A 17,018-nucleotide genomic window follows, 5' to 3' on the forward strand; every position below is an offset into this window, starting at 1 on the left:
TATCTGGCACATCAGTCCTGGAATAAGAGATACACTGATGAATCTGCAACAACATTAAATATGAATATCTATCCCTGTATGTTCCAGTTTAAACATTTACTTACAGTGCATTTATCAAGAAAAGGAAAACAGTCTATTTCTAGATTCAGTGAAACAAACTGTATAACCCAAAGTTAACAAAAGAAGATCAAATTTTCATTCTATAATAGTCAAAAATAGAGGTGCCTTTGAAATACAAATACGAAAGTAAGACTGGGGTGAAGTAAGTTGCCTTTTCTTTCCCACAATCTCCTGCCCGTGGCCTTCCAACACACAGCTAATAATAACTTGAAATAATTTTGCTGCTAGATTTTCCAATGCCTCATACATGTTAATGAGGACTCAACATACCTTCTTGTTCTTCCTGTTTATTGAGACAAAAAAAAGATTCCCCTACTTGTCATTTCAAATGGCCTCTACCCTGATCTGTTAAAAAATGTGATTTGAAACCTTCCTGGGCCACACACCCACCCCTGCCTGCAGGGCTGGTGTCTGATTTCAGGAGCGTTCCATTAATTGGGATCATGTAATCGATACTGGCTACTAGGTGTTTACAGGTCATGCTTCAAAGAAAATTGCAAGGAAGATAATATCCTTAAATAAATATATAATTTTCATCTTTTAAGGCCATTGCAAATTACATTTCTTCAAATATTTTTAAACCATGTGAGCAGAAATCCAGCTATTCAGAACAAAACTTAACTCCATACAGTAACTTATCTACCAAATATTCTTTTTTAAGCACTGAACTGAGATGTGCTAGTTCTGGATCATTTGTTGTGCACATCAACTGTTGGCAGGAAGCCAAAGATGCTAGCATTTTACACATTTTTAAGTAAACGTTTGTTCTTTTTTAGATTGCTTAAATTAGAGGAAAGGATTCCAGTAAAGAATATTTTGCTTTCTTAAACTGAAAGAATTGTAAGATTAGTTGCAACTACAGTTAAGCTATACTGAAGTGCCTTTTCGTACCTCTCAAGCACACTTTCCTGAGAAGAGGTTTGTTACCTTCAGCTTTCTGTGGATAGAGCCATATGGTCCCACCACTCTCAGACTGGAAATCCTGGCGGCAATATCTCATTTACTACTCATGTTCAACTGACAGACCCAACTGTGTTTGTCATCAATATGCCTTTTTTTCCAAGAGCCTATGACAGCAGATGAATTGAAGTGACCCCAGCCAGCTTCTCCAAAACAAAGCATTATTCACTCAAACACATAGAAAAGGGCTTAAACAAACAAAAGACCCTTACCTCAGCTTTCATCTTTCCATCTGAGCCTCAGTAAATTCAGCTTTAACCTGCTACTTCCATCTCTATGTTAGGTGAGGGTAGGCAAGACTGTTTGTTTTGTTTCAGCTTGCTTATGTGTCCCTCAGTCAGTCATCATCTCCTCCCGTGCAGCTGCTGACAGCCCACTTAACCTCACTTCTTCCCTTGAATCAGCATCTGAAAAGTTTTAGTGTCTTGCTTGGTCCTGGAAAGGGCAAACTTGCCCACCAATTTGGTATCTGGCAGAGGCGACTTCCTATTCAGAACTTTCCTATTAGCTCCCACAAGGACCTTGGACATATTCCTCAAACTGTCATTATTTTCTTTCATGTGGGTTTCCCTTTGCAGTCAGGCAAGACAGTAACAATTAGGGAAAGTGAGGTGCATATGGTATTTGTTAAAAATATGCATAGTTCACACATTATCCAAAGCAGTAGAAAGCAGACTTTAGTGGAGGTGACAGCCTCATTCCCTGTCACTGTTTCAGGGTTTAATTGGTCACAAGAAAATTTTATTTCTTGTTCTTCAGCACCTTAAAATATACCTATTTAGCAGGTTGTTTGATATAATGACACTTTTGATTCACCCTACAACATAGGTATGTTTTCCATGAATTCAGTAGTAATAGCTGTAACTAATAGATTTTAAGTAAGCAACTTTTCCATAAAATAAACAGCAAAATGTTTCTAAAAGTAAGTGGAGCTGGACTACTTTCAAGATACATCATACTTTGACTCTGTCTAGGACAGGCAGAGGTAGAACTCATCCCTACCTACCCACGTCTCTGAGCTTCAGCTGCTCAAAACACTCCATCACAGTATGATGACTGCAAGTGTTACACACAATATGCTTCACCTGATGAATCTGCAGTAGTTTCTTGAGAGAAGTACCAAGATCCTCATGGGAGCACTGCTTTACAATGTGCTGGAGAAGGCATCTGAAAATACAATATGGAGAATGAAGTCTCTTAAGTGGATGATGGACAAAACTATCAATTATAGTATGATCCATTTTACACCAGCATTTCTTACTCTGTTCAGAGAAATAAGAGTAGGTGGCTTAACATGGTGAGCTTTGGTGTTACTTGCCTTACAGGTTTTTGCTATTCAGACAAGAAGGGGGGACCTTGTTACCTTCCCAAATCTGAAATACCATCCCTTTCTGTACATTTGCTGGCCTGTGAGTACATTAAAGTGGGTCACAGCCAGCAGAGGACTAGAACTGTCCAGGTGTCCAAGCTTTCCATTCCTTTGTTTTTGTGCACTTATATCAGATATGTGGTAAGTTTGGCTTCTATAAAGCCAAGCTGAGCACATAGTAAACTGTTTAGAAAATACACATCATTCAAAGAATTTGAAAAGCAGCTAATTGCTTAATGCATGGCAAGCTGCACTTTTATCACACATACATAGTTACTAAATTCAGTCAGGAAATGCGTTCAAAGGCTAATTTGAAGCAAACCTTTCTCACTATCTACACAAGTTTTCTGCTCCCTAGAACCGCTTTCAGCTACAAAAGAGACCACAACTCCTGGGAGCACCCTCTTCTAGTGAGCTTCCTGAGAGGAGCCCTAATGATTCATTAAGATCCCCTCTACATGTCCTGCCAGAGGAGGGGACGGAGCAGCAGGAACCACCACTGCAAGCACCAGAGTTGGCTGACAAGGAATCTTGTTTGCAGGTATTCAGTTAGGAATGTGGCTGCCTTAAAGAGATATATTCTGTCCAAAACTCCCATCAGAGACTGATGCACTGAAAGCTGCTCAGGAATTCAGTAACGAGTACATTATAGCTGCCCTCCTTTGTAATACTTCGGTACAATCTGCACGTATGACTGGTGCCAACGTGCAGTGCACCATCCTCATCTGAGGAGCCTACTCCGTTGAAGATGAAGCACTGCATGATACCATCAGTCTCCCCTGATAATGCTTCTGAATGAAAGTGACCGCAGGGCATATTATTACATTATTTGGGCTTCTTTGGTGTTGTGCTTTGGTCATTTTGTTCTGTCTCCAATTATTAAACAGAATGGTCCCTGATGTTTGATGTTCAGTGAGAGGAAGGAAAAGCATTCCACAAGTTTACATTTGTTAATTCTACTTTATAATGGATAAAGCTTGGCTGTATGACTGTAAAATTAAGTAGATTCTAGACATTTCACAAAAAAAAATATTCTTAGCACTGTAGTTTATCATCCAGGTACTTGCACTGGGACAGTAGGCTAAACTAATTTGTGCCATTTGATGTAAGGTTTTTCAAAATCCGTATGTAGTGTTTTTGTTTACTTTTCCAACCAAACAGACTTTGCCAGGAGAAACAGGCAATCTGGTAACTGGAAGCAGATCTGACAGTGACTCAAAACCTAAACTGTGAAGGCAAAAATACTTCCTATGGTTAGACAAAATATTATTGCTGTTACTATACAATGCACTTCAATTATTAACAGGAGCTATCCCAATCCAGTAAGAACTGCCGTGGCCATTGTACCCATGCTAAAACCTGATTGCTAGAGTTTGAATAAAAATAAAAACCAAAACCCACTAAATTTCTATTAGAATTTTGATGTCTACTTTTAAAGTATTTGGAATTAGTATGAAGTTGCAAGCATTATGAGTGTGAAAAAGGTGAGGTGGAATAGACCTGTTAGAAACTGAGGAGTGACCAAGTCCATTCAACTGAGAAGCAGAGCAAGACTTACTACAGTTTGCAAATGGTTACTACCCCTTCCATTTAAGGCCAGACATTCCCAGCAAGCTATTCAGATGTATTTTGCTACATAAATTCCAGGAGACAAAATGACAGAAATACCACAAAAAAAACTATTTATACTGTATTTTCATCTTGCCAAACCTGAAAGACTGAGGAAGTTCACAACAGTCTGTTCAAACCTGTCCATGAGATAATGTTTATTTTCTGAACATACTTGAGTTTCCTTAAGCATCTTGACTTATAAATTGTTATCCTAAGGCTGTATCTATACCATTAAACCAAACAGTGCCAGGGCCCATACTCTGGCCCCGAAGTCAATGGCATAGTCTGGCCCCTTCCATTCTGTACCTTCCTGCCAGGAATGGTCCGTGGTCTCTGCTAATTCCCAACACTGTCCCCAGAAGTTACCTAACAGATTGCAAGGTGGCTGAACTCAGAATCCAAAGGGTTTTTTTCTAACAATGTCTCTGTGCAGAATATTTTCTTCCAGTGCCTGGACCCCAGTCCTAATACCTTTCAGTGTAATGCAGTAAGCCTAGCCTGAAAGTCCAGGATTTGTTTTGTTTTGCTGGTGGTTGCACATTTAACCCAATCTCTTGTTCTTTAAATAGGGAAAGTCTCATTAACCCTGTTAGATGTTTTTCTTTATGAAGACTATGAATGTGGTGTAACAACTGGGTCTAAGCTGATCTGTAAGAAGACACTTTGGTACCTCATGAGCATTAAATTCCTCAGCTATCCATATTGATGAGCTTGAAGGGACACTGATCCCTTCCCTAAAGAGCGAGGGGAAAAATTTAAAATACAATCCCTGTCCTGGGGTATTTGCCAGTGCTTGAGCTGTGCATAAAGCATACACCACACTACCATCATCACAACCATGTTACAGCTTGGCAGCAGTAGCTATCGAAGCTGATGTTCAGAAATCCGCAGCCACATGTAACCCCATTTCCTGGGCTGCCCTGCTGCCTTGCTAACACCCGCACACATCACAGAAGAGATGTCAATCACAGTAAGAGGAATCCCTCACTAATGAAGTGTAACCCCATAAGCACACACAGTCTTGCATAGAGATCAGCCCGGACAGGTCAGCAGAACTGTCTAATTCATCTCCCACTTTTAGGGAAGTGGTGTTGTGTCCCAGCTCTGTCACTGCCAGGTGAACACCAAGGGGCACAAACGAAGTCTGCTTGTGCCTGAAATTACAGCAAACAATGACAGAACATTTCTGACCAGGTGTACCTGCCCATCTGTCTTGGCTGTAATCAGCTTTTGTCCGCCCAGTCTGTTCTGTTTCACACTTCACAAATATGGCACTGACGAGCCTCTGACTCAGGTTCAAATAGTCACCACTTCTACACTGCTAGTCTGCAGAAGCACCTGAAAGTCAGTGTTAGTGAGGATACAAAACAGCTCCAGTGCAGCATGAAACAGAATGTTCTCACACTTCTATATCCTCCTGCTTCCTCTAGAGATCTGCCATCATCCTCTACAAAATCCCAGGCCAACTTAAACCCACCCACTTCTCTTCCACAAGCCTTCCTAAGCTCCTTCATTAGCTTCTGTCAAGTATTGCACTTAAAGTCTGTTTCCCAGAAAGGACGAGCAGCAAAACTCAGGTACAGGGCTCTTAGACAACTTACAGAGTTATGTTGGAGGCAGATGGAGGAAGACACCTGGCACATGCCACAGGACAAGAATTTCTCTCTTTATACTCTCTTTATACATAATCACCTTTGCATGTTGAGATTTGGTGAAGCCCTTGCTTCCAGCTTCCTGAAAAGCCCATGAAGCATCACAGCCCTGCAAGAGTGCTTATTGTTTTCTGGGCTGGTATACAAAAGAGCTCGTGAAGTGGTCTCAATCACCTAGCATTGACACTTCATCATGCCGTGTCCAGCTTCATCAGTGATGGACTTGCCTGGGGATGACATCTCCTAAAGAAATGTGACATCTTTGCACTGCCAGTTCATTGTAGAGCATTTGCAGGTCAAACTGCCAGTGGTGAATCAGTATGGGTGAAAAGCAGTGAAAATACACATACATATGGATTTGCAGTTAAGTTTTTCTGCCCGCCACAAAACCAATATAACTAAAGGGAAATGAAGGAGGCTGTACCAATTTAACCATACTCATAAATTGGACTGTCATTCTTAAGATCTCAGTCATAAGACATGAAGGTAGAACCCAGGCAGTAACCCAAATTTTAGCAGTGCTACTGGGAGCTCTATACAGTCTATTCTGGATTTAAAACCTATGACTATTGATGAAAACAAACATATCTGCTGTTTCATCATCTATCTTCCAAACTGTATAAACAGCATGTTAGGAACTAATGGCCAGGTTCATTCTAGAAAGAGTTTATGCAGCTCACATGAAAACAGAAAGAAGGCTATCCATTCAAAAGCAGAACTTGCATTTGTTCACAAATATCAAAAATGTGTTTGTAACATATAGCAATTTTAATTTTTAATAACCATGTATCTTCCTTTGAAAAAATAAAAAGTGAAAGAAGCTTAAAAGTGACAAAATAATTATAAGACGTTTCCTTAGTAAGCAAGGAAACAAATATAGCTAATAAAGGATTGTCAGGGAACATCGAGAGCAGGTGGCTTCCCAAGGGAAGGGAGGACAGGAGCAGCCCCCACACAGGTAGGGTCAAGGCCTCGCTGATGGGGCAGGGTGAGCAGGGCCGGGTTACAGCAGCAGCAGCTCCTATTGACTGTCCAGTGATCTTCTGGCAAAAGCAAGGTAGCACCTTGAGTCCAAGGTTAATCCACAAAATGCAAACAACAGGGCTGAGGACAAAGGAGAGCCACATCAGCTCTACAAGTGTTCTCAGGGACCTGGCAGGGAGAGATTTTGTGCTAAAATATTTTAGTTTTAATCTAATGCAAGCTGAAGTGAGAAAGACTTTGACGTCACTAACTGTTTGTGATAAAGGTTTCCATTTGGTTTCATGACTGTGATAATTTATTAGGATTTGGGAACTGTAATTTCCACATTGGTTGTTCCTCACATGGACCAATGGATTCAGTGTCTGTGTTTTGCAGCTGACTAACAGCTGACTGAGACCAAAATATTGTAAAGTTTTCTCAAGACAGCACGAGTCCAGACTGACTTCTATTTTGCATGGATTTGCAGTGTTACTGCCAATGTCAAACAAGATACTTCAAACACACATGCTAAAGTATGTTGCAGTGCATTACTTGTTATCACTGAATAAATGCTCCCTGTGCCGTTCAGTATGGCCCTTATATGGCTCATTCAGTTGCATATCCAGGATACAAGCAAGATATATAACTATTTGCCAAATGAAATGTGAAGAAGAGAACTTCAGCGGTTTTAGAGATGCACAAATATCTCAATATCAATAACAATACTACTTCTACAAAAAGATTATGCATGGTGAATAAAAGAGAGAGATCAATTTATTGTTGAGCTCAACTGTCGCCTGATAACTGTAAACATTCATCACAACTGGCCTAAATATGGTACCTCTTTGAAACATATCACAAGCCTGGCTCCAGATATTCTGGTCTATTTCTAGTTTATTTTCTTTTTAACTGTCAGTCTGCAGCAAAAGCTGAAAGAACCATACTGTAAAGTCTTTTCCTTTTACTACCAGATACATAAAGGACAAGTAGCCTGGGGCTTAATATTTTTCAAGCTTTTAAATATTTTTTTTCTCAATTTAGAATGAGTGCGTGTCATTTCTGTGGCAATTAAGAAGCAAATGGTCTCGAGTTCAAACTGTGACTTTTCAGATTAGATCTGCCAGTCAGAAATTTGTTGGGGTGAAATGGAATTCATTTGCAGTAGGCAACAACCCAAACTGACAGAAGTAAGGATTCATTGACAAAGGAAAAGCAAATTCCAGGGATCCAAAAATCCTGAACATGGCAATGTGTCAAATAAATGAAATGTCTTTATTTACAGCCCATACACCTGACTGTTTTGTTCAGTGACAAAGTATCAAAGGGATTATCCAAAAAGCAATCAGGCAGCTGGGCTGTTCCATTTCTAAATGCTAGTTTCTCTTTTTAAAAAACATGATCAGTCAGCAGACAGAGAACAGAAACACAGAGCCAAGAACCAAACAATCAGTAAGGGCCAGCTATAATACATGGGCAGTTCCTTCTCAAATTCATGGCTTTATTTCTGTGGTCAGTGTTTCAAGCACCAGTCATGAATTAATAAACATTGATGGCTCCAGCTTCTTCGCAACACAGATCTTCCTGCAGTATTTAACTGAGTGAGGAGACATGGTAGGGAACACATAATGGTTTCCTATAACTGGACATGAGCAAGGACAACTGTGTTCATCTGTTAATTAAATGTTAGAGAGCAGTGAATAATTCAATGTGAAGTATTTGCTTGACAGGTCTATTCTTTTACTGATTGCCTTCTTGAGAAGACTTATGTCCTCCTCAAATTCATTTTGTTTCAAAGGGTGGAACAACCATGAATAATTCAGCCCACTCTTTCATTACTTTACAACTGAAATATGGATCATCTTTTTTTCACTTTTATTTGTTGGGTTAAGGCAAATCGAATAAGTACGCAAAGTCTTCCCATATAAAGGTTTTTATGCATGAAAATTTTAGACACAAATGTCATGAGACATATCAAACATAGGAATTTAAGATCATCTCTGCCATTAAATACATCGCTCTGGAACCAAAAACTTGGAAAGCAGGGAAGCTACTAAAAATTTACCATCAACTTAGAAAAATCACCCATCTATCACAAAAATTATATCTTACAGAGTATAAAATTCTGAAAATTGTCAAGATTATTAAGCATTTTCTCATTTTTTTATAGCCTGTGTACTTGCTCATTTGACATTCCCTGCTGGATATCCAGTTTTCACTTGCTGTTTTTGATGGAATTGACACCATACAGATACTGGGGAGGAAAATAAATAGCATGTTTTAAAAATTGGGTTTTGTGAATGTAATATTAAAAAAAGTCAGTCAGGACAGGTCAAGTACTTCTTAATTTCCATTAATTAACCATATCGCTGTGAGGATAGCTGTTCTAATAATGTCATAGCTACCCAGGCCACTTCAGGCTAAATTACATGCCTGAATTTCAGAAAAACGTCATACAGCTGAAAGTTGTCAGTGGTTTACCATGCTGATCCTACCAGCTGAAAGTATACTCTGACATATACTCATGAAATCTTAAAAGCGAAGTCTTATTTATATTTCCATATTGACCAGTGTGATGCTCACTGATAAACACTCATTGCACTACTGAAGGTTAAAAATTATGTATAAGCACCCAAGCTGCTTCTGTCAGCACTTGTCTTAAACTGTAAGGTTCATAAAAGTCTAAGGTCATTAAATAAGATGCAGGATAATGAAGGAGGGGACCCGAGTCTATTCTGCAGTGACAAATCAAGAGAGAATATTTGAATAAAAGTGCATCCAATGGCTTCAAGAAAAGGTATAATTAGAAGTAGTGAGGTGAATGTAAATATTGTATACAATTGCCTGGCTAACAACAGCAGGAGCCAGCAGGAAGCATCTTAATCTAATAAACCCCTACCCCTCTGCTTGAAAAGCAGATGGGGGCCAATACAAATGATTTCTTAAAACTTTAACATGGACTGCTATTACACATTTCATGGTATTTATTACGGCAGCACCTGCTAGTGCCACCAGAGTTAGACGGAATGTCAGCCTTTCCTAGCTTAAGTCCCTGCTTACAGGGCTTTTATAATGACCATAAAAACAGGTTGAAGGCTCAAACTTGGCAAACAAGGATCTCAGAGAGAGATTTTGTAAAGCACAAAGGGCATTCAGACACTGGTAGATTTTGGTAAGAGCTGCACACATAACTGCCCTTTTTACATTTGCAAATCTCTGTCTCAGCTGCCTTTCCCTCATGTATTTTTAGGATACTTTGTTTCATTGAAAGCAGAATATTAATTAAAAAAAAAAAAAAAAAAAGAAAAAAAACACAAGCAAGTAAGCAAGAAGAAATAATTTTAATTTTTTTTGTGTTCTTGTTTCTTTCATAAGCTCACATTATTCGTATTCTTATTAGTCTCAGTGTTTCCTTCACCTTCCTGTTTCTAGAAGGAGGATTGAAGAAAGATATGAAAAAAGGTTAGTTTGAAAAATGGGGAAAAGATGTTGGCTAAAAAGTACTCTGGTGACTTAGAAGTAAGTCAGTAGATGGACAGTGACTCATAGTGAGTAAATGGTACTTGCATTAATTGCATGGGCACACACAGCATAGCAATGAAAGTACTGTAAAGGCTGATGTTTAAAACAGAACCAAAAATCTGTGACGAAAGAAGCATGTGGTCTGTGAAGGTAGAAGCTAGGAGCTGGTGCAAACTGGAGTGCCCTGTGATTCTCTTTGGTCTTTATTTTCTTTGCATGGAAATGTGCAGAGGAACACAGATGCAGACAGAAACCTGGGAACTGGAAAACACTCTCCTGTCCCACAACACAGAGCTAATCTTAATTTTCTGTTGATACATATAAGCAAGAACTGTTCTAATTTTTAAATATAATACTGAAGGGATCTTACTTTCTTTGCCACATGGATTTACATCTTCAAATAAAACAGTGACGTTCAATACAAAGGAGTTACTTTAGGGGTCTTTTATACATAAAACTACTTCTTGGTACATGTTCTTCATTTTAAGAGACAGTTTTAGTCTCCCCATTTATGAAATACTAATATGTACATATAACAATGATATTTTTCATGCAGGACCAGTGATCAGCTTCACCAGAGCCCAGATACAGTTTGGAAGCATTGTTGGGAACTGATTTGGGGCCAACACCTCCTCTTGTCTTCCACAAAAGTATTTAGAGAAAAGAAAGGGATATGGCTGGAGTTCAGGGCTTCAGAGTGTTATGCCAGGTACTTACATGCAATATATATGGCATTAAAGGAGTTCAGTAATAACAAAGTGAAACTATTCTGATATTTCTTTCTTGATATAAGAACCATATTCTCATAGTTACTACTGGTAAAATAGGAATGCTTAGAGACCCCTGTGTGACACTGGGCTTACTAGTGTGGGGACTGAGATACACAGCAGTGTAAGATGTTACCACCTAAATGAAGTAGACAGATAATGGGTGAAAAAGACTAGAGAAGGACAGAAAGGTGTCTCCTGTCAGAGGGATTTTGAATGTACAGCTCATGACGAGCAGGTCTGTAGCTTCCACTAGGTACTTGGTTCACTGACAAAGGCTAGAGCAGCTGCTCAGCGCATGGCCTGATGTCTCAGAGAAGTGCCTAGGTGTGAGCATCCCTGCTTCTTCTGTGTGATCCGGAAAAAGGACAACTGGGAGAAAGCTTTGACAGGCAGTAGCCTTCCTGCAAAATTACACAAGGGGATGACAGCAGAGACAGTCCAATCAGCTGAACTGTCTCCTGTCCTCCTGTCTAAAAGCAACTAGAAGAAAAGAGCATCTTGCAACCAAAGAAGACCTAAGCATAATAGGTATTTCTAAAATAGAGCTGTCTGTCCCAAGTCAGAAGAAATAAAAGTAGCTTATTTCTACTATGTGCAAATGAGAAATTGTATTTGAGACAGGATGAGAATGGGATTGAATGTGGATGTAAAAGTAGCTTGGGAACAGGAGTGGGGAGCAGACAGTGCTTGAACAGATAAGGATTGGAATGACAGGACAGAATGATTCATATTTAGAAAGCACTGACAAGCTAGTCCATTATTCCTGGAGCAGCTCTCGTCTCAGTCTGTATGCAGCAGAAGGGGCCTAAGTGTCCTCATTCCTCTACTGTCAGACAACATGACAGTAGAAACTCACCAGAAAAAGAAAAAAAAAAAGCACAACTTATCTTTTAGTTCTGGGGATGAACTGGAGCTATATATTGGACAGACCCTCTCCTCATTCATCGACAATGTCAAAGACAAAGATGTCAAATGCCAGTACAAAAGCTAATAGGATTATAAAACCTCTCTTCTATATCAGGAGAAAAGAAACAGAAGTTGAGATAAAAGAGAATAAACCCTTTAGAACTGTAACAATGGGTGACCATAACTACTTTTATATAAACCGTCCATACACCATGTCAAAAATGAGGTGTGGAAAAGCAATTTTTCGGTTTTATATGAGTTGAATAGTTCTGGCAGCTTTAGCAAATGCAAGAAGAAAACCTCATCCTAAGTAACACCTAAGGAATTTGATTAAAATTTGGATTGAACATTAAGTACAAGGACCGAGCTGTAACTCTTGCAATGCTGTAGTACAGATTGGGTGCTACCAAATCAGGAAATATGCGTATACTTTCCCCCTTTTCCATCTTCATTAAATATGTTTTCTTAGTCCTAAAGTCAATTTCTGGGTCTCTCTTCCTAAATAGCTCATCCTATGTGTATGCCCATGTTTCTCCTTCACAAGTGGGATTTCATTTTGTTGGCCCCATGCGAACTAATCACGAGGAGAGATTAGAAGTTTCCACTTAAGGTTATGAAATGTTTTCCAAAACTGACAGCATGAAAGGGACTTTGAAAACAATCTTACTCAACAAAACAGACTAACAGATGACCCCTGAATGGCAGCAGGGCAAACTTGAGGGACGTTTAAGACGCAAGAGCACGCAAGTAGAGGGAAGTGATTTCTGATGGGTGTGGTGAAAGAGGTTTCACAATCATGTGGTTTTTTGAGAAAATGAAAATCCATAGCCAGAACCAGCACTGGACCTCTCCAGAGATCTGTGCAGAAGTAAATTTTATGGGTACAAAAGGCTGTTTCTTTTCTCTGCGCTGGCAATTTGTTTTTCTGCAAGTGTGTCTTCAACCAAGGACAATTCCTGCTGGAGATGAGACCTTTGATAACTTGTGTCAGTTCTAATTCAGGTGGGAGGACATAACTGTGGTGTGCTAGTAGCTCAGAGACCTGCAAAAAAATCTTTGTTCTCCATGGCTGCATCCTGCTTAAGCTCTTGAAGGCTATTAAGAGTACTTGAAAACAATGATTTATGTGAGTCATACAAATATGACCACCTAGCAGAGTGAAGTTCAAAAAACTCACTCCTGGCTCAGAAACTAAAATTGGCTCAGTCTGTTTTGTCTTTTCTTTTTTTTTTTTTTCCTTTTTTTTAAACTTGCACAGGAATGTCGTATCATGTCACAACTGCTAAGAGGAAAACAAAATCTTCAAAGTCAATGAGGCTAAAACTGATATCCAAATTACATTTAATATAGTGGGACTCAAAACAAATGAAGAATGCCTTCAGCCCTGAACAAAGGCCAGTAGAAAATGAAAATCACCTGATGAAAGAATAGAGTTATCCATTCTTAATCCAGCAAAAGTTGGTGATTCAACTGCCAGAATAGCACAAAGCAAAATAGAAAGCATTTGTAGATAAGAGAACAGAACCTAATGGATATTTTCAGTAAGCCTAAAAGCTCTGTTACCACTATAGTGCAAAGATAATGGTTTCTACCTCTACAATTCCTTTCAATGACTGTTTTGCCAATATCTAGTATAAAAGAAACAAAGACTAATAATTGCTTGTCAGCACTGACGAAGCATGACAGGCATCAACCATGGGAAGGGGGAATGCCACTTCACTGCTGTATCCGAGAGTAACAGACTGCATACAGTTTATACTGTTCACCTATGAAATTGGCTCAGGACTGTAAAGGAAAGGACATCTGAAGGTCAGCTTAAACAAGCTGTTTATGTCTCTCAAGTTAAAATACATTCAGGGACTCTCAATCACTGAGATAATTTAAAATTGCATGGAATGGTGTTGAAAATTGTACAATAGATAGATCTAGGCTCTGCTCAGAGATCAGGTCCAAATGAAGTTCAGAAAAGCTGCCACAGAAATATTTTTTCCAGGAAAAAGCATATGTCTCAGAACCTTCCATCATGGAGAGGTATCTAAATATAGGTTAATTACATAAAATGATATGCAGCATACAGATTCAAATTGTGGAGTGGAGGCATAGAAGGAAGGAGTTGCCAGATGAAACCTCATTATAAAAAAGCATGCATAGTGAAAGATAAATCATAGTTTATGAAGATCCTTTGTTAACTAAATGAAATCCTAGCAAAGGGGAAAAAGTAATGCTGATAATGTTGTTATTACCCATTTTCCTAGATATCGTTTGAACCAAGCCTCTCAAGTGTAGTTTCTTAAGGATTGATTTCTTTTGGAATTCACAAAGGCCTGGTTTTTTTAGGGTTTTTTAGTATGTTTGTATTTCCATAATAATAAGGCTCTTAACTGTTTTAAATCCGTTTGAATAAAACTTCCAAAAGGGAGGAATGGTCCTAGGTTCTCCACCTGGAGTACCTTACAAAAGTCAGACTGTCACAGCCTGGGGCTCTTTACATTCTGAAATTCAGGAGTCAATTAGGACCCTAGTCCTCAAGATCCTCTCACTCTTTAAGTAACGGTCTGCCCTAAGAAGGGGCAAAGCAACCTCTCATACATTAAACCATGTAGGAGACCAGTAATCCAAGTTCTACCTAGATGCTTAGGCCATAATGTTATTTGCTAGTTTGATTTATATATTAAAAAAAAAAAAATACATATTAAATTTAAAAGCTGGTTTAAAAATATACAAACACATTATTAATGTTGGGAGGATTAAAAACATTCTTGTTGTTTGCCACAATTTTTTTAAGCCTAATTGTCTTCTCACTCATTTGGCTCTCCAGACTAATTTTATTCTAAAAAATCTGGGTTCTTTTCCTGCAATAAGAGCAAATATTTCCCCGAGGAAATATGACAAAAGTTCAATAAGTTTATCAAAGGCAGGACTCTTCCACTTTTATTGCAAAAAATGTGTTTCCTGATGGAAATAGTAGAACATACTACTGAATATAATTTGTAATAAGGTTACAGAAGGCAGAGGTTTTACATAGCAGTGTTTCTGGGAAGAAAGAAAAAAAGCCACAAAATTTTATATTTAAATTCCAGAGCAAGGAAGTCTGTAGCTAATCAGCTTTATTCCCCTGGTAAATATTTTGCCACAGACCATGGAATTCCTCTAGAGAGGTTCACAGATGCAGAGAGCGGATGTCTCAGGGGAACAATATTAGGCTACCAAGACTTCCACCTCTAAATTGACAGCTGAATGCAACACAAGGAAGAACTAGATGATATTCTGAAAGCAGAGTAATGTTTTCTTTAATTCATCACTAGAATCTATAAAAATATTTTGAAAGGAAGTTTCTAATCTGATAGATGTTCAGGGTCAGTGTTAGTGATGCTTGAATTTTTTTTTTATGTATCATCAGAAGTCCAGTCATCACCAATACTTTATGACAGCTTCAGACTCGTAAGGGACATAGAAGATGAAACATCACTCCGGAAAATTTCCCTCATGGCAAGATTTGAGACAAATTAATGGATTAGTGAGAGGAAATTTACATCAGGTTTTCTTAAACAACAGAGCATCAATAGATGTCTTCAGTCCCCAAGGTTATCAAGTCAACAACTTTCATTATTTTAATACCTTCCAAAAAAACTCCTAAGACAGAGTACATTCTCAGGAAATCTAGATTCATACAAATCAATGAAAGATAAATCAATGAGCCAAATAACATCATAAGCTACCAAGAGAACAGCACTATCTGAACACATAAAAGAATAAACCTTCAATACTTTATGCCATACAAACCTTTTGGTAAGTAGAGCTTTTTAACTGCTGTTTAACTAGAAAGGTTTTTTTTAAGATGTACATATATTTGTTTTCTGACACAGAGTAGTCTATTTATAATCAATGTTTAACTTCTCTGGGATTTTCCTTTTAACATAGTACTTTGAAAATACATGTCCTTCACTATAAGGTGCTATATCCAACAAGCAGTAGTTTGGATTCATTTAATTAGATGATTCTGCCAAACAGAGATGTAGGTATGCCTTTCCATTTTTTCTTCCTTATTCCTGTGTGCTACCTCATCTTGTGGATAAGGACGAATGGATGTTAACATCAAAGGAAAAGAAAATAGCAACACTATATTCCCATTCTTACTGCCAGTCACAATGTCCTTCTAAAATGAAGATTTTTCGCTTTGTTGCCACAATCCCCTTAACAGATATAATGCAGACAGAATAATTACAGTGTAAGATGAGGAAAGTGTCCTTTTTGGTTAACATCTTGAGGGGGCATGTTTTCTTCCTCTTATTTTTGAGTTATATAGGTAGCTCTATCACATTCACTACAGGCAGCTCCTGGAGGATTTTCAGGAGAAATCCTCCTCCTGTAAATAGGCCAATTGTCTTGCAAGTATGTATTCTAGAAAAGGGTAAATATATAAAACTTGAAAATGGCTGTTACCAGGCTCTGGCTGCACCTTGCACTTCACACCTTGTCTACACTAGGGATTTTTTAGGGGAAATTTCACACCTAGACTAGAAAACCTATTTTGACTTCTGTCAGCATTTTAGCACCATATTGATTAGACCTGCATATACAGTTCTTGAAACACTGACAGAATATGGTGGTACAGATACCTTCTACATTCAAACAGTGAAATCCAGTTAATATTAGGAGGAAGAAATTCCTATTGCTAAACTTCCTAACTGAAAAAAAGATTACAACAGCTTCTGTAGAATTGAGGACTATATACCTACACACTCTTTTGTGCAGTACAGTATTTCTGAAGGATGTAACCCTTTGCTTTGTTTCTAATGTAAATATAGTACATTATAAAGCAATTCAGTGAGCACTGACCCTGGGTTTTCTTTCTGAAGTTAGGATCAGTTTGGGGGGTTGTGCAGTGCAATGAGAAAGAAGGAGACTGCAAGGGGAAGGGGAAAAAAAAAACAGATGAGAATGCATGACATTTTTGGTGGAATATTTTAGTGGACAATTCACAACTTCTTACCATTTCTGTATGCATTTATTTATATGACTCCATATCATTCTGTTTGTGTCACCACCCTCTAAAATACTACTGGGAATGAAAAGATTTCAGTGAGATCCCACAGTCATATGGATTTGACTTACATCCTTCATTTTTCAGGAGGCTCAGATGCTCAT

The sequence above is a fragment of the Haliaeetus leucocephalus genome, unplaced genomic scaffold, assembly GCF_000737465.1.
Source record: "Haliaeetus leucocephalus isolate CR32 unplaced genomic scaffold, Haliaeetus_leucocephalus-4.0 Scaffold450, whole genome shotgun sequence".
In the NCBI taxonomy this organism is placed as follows: domain Eukaryota; kingdom Metazoa; phylum Chordata; class Aves; order Accipitriformes; family Accipitridae; genus Haliaeetus; species Haliaeetus leucocephalus.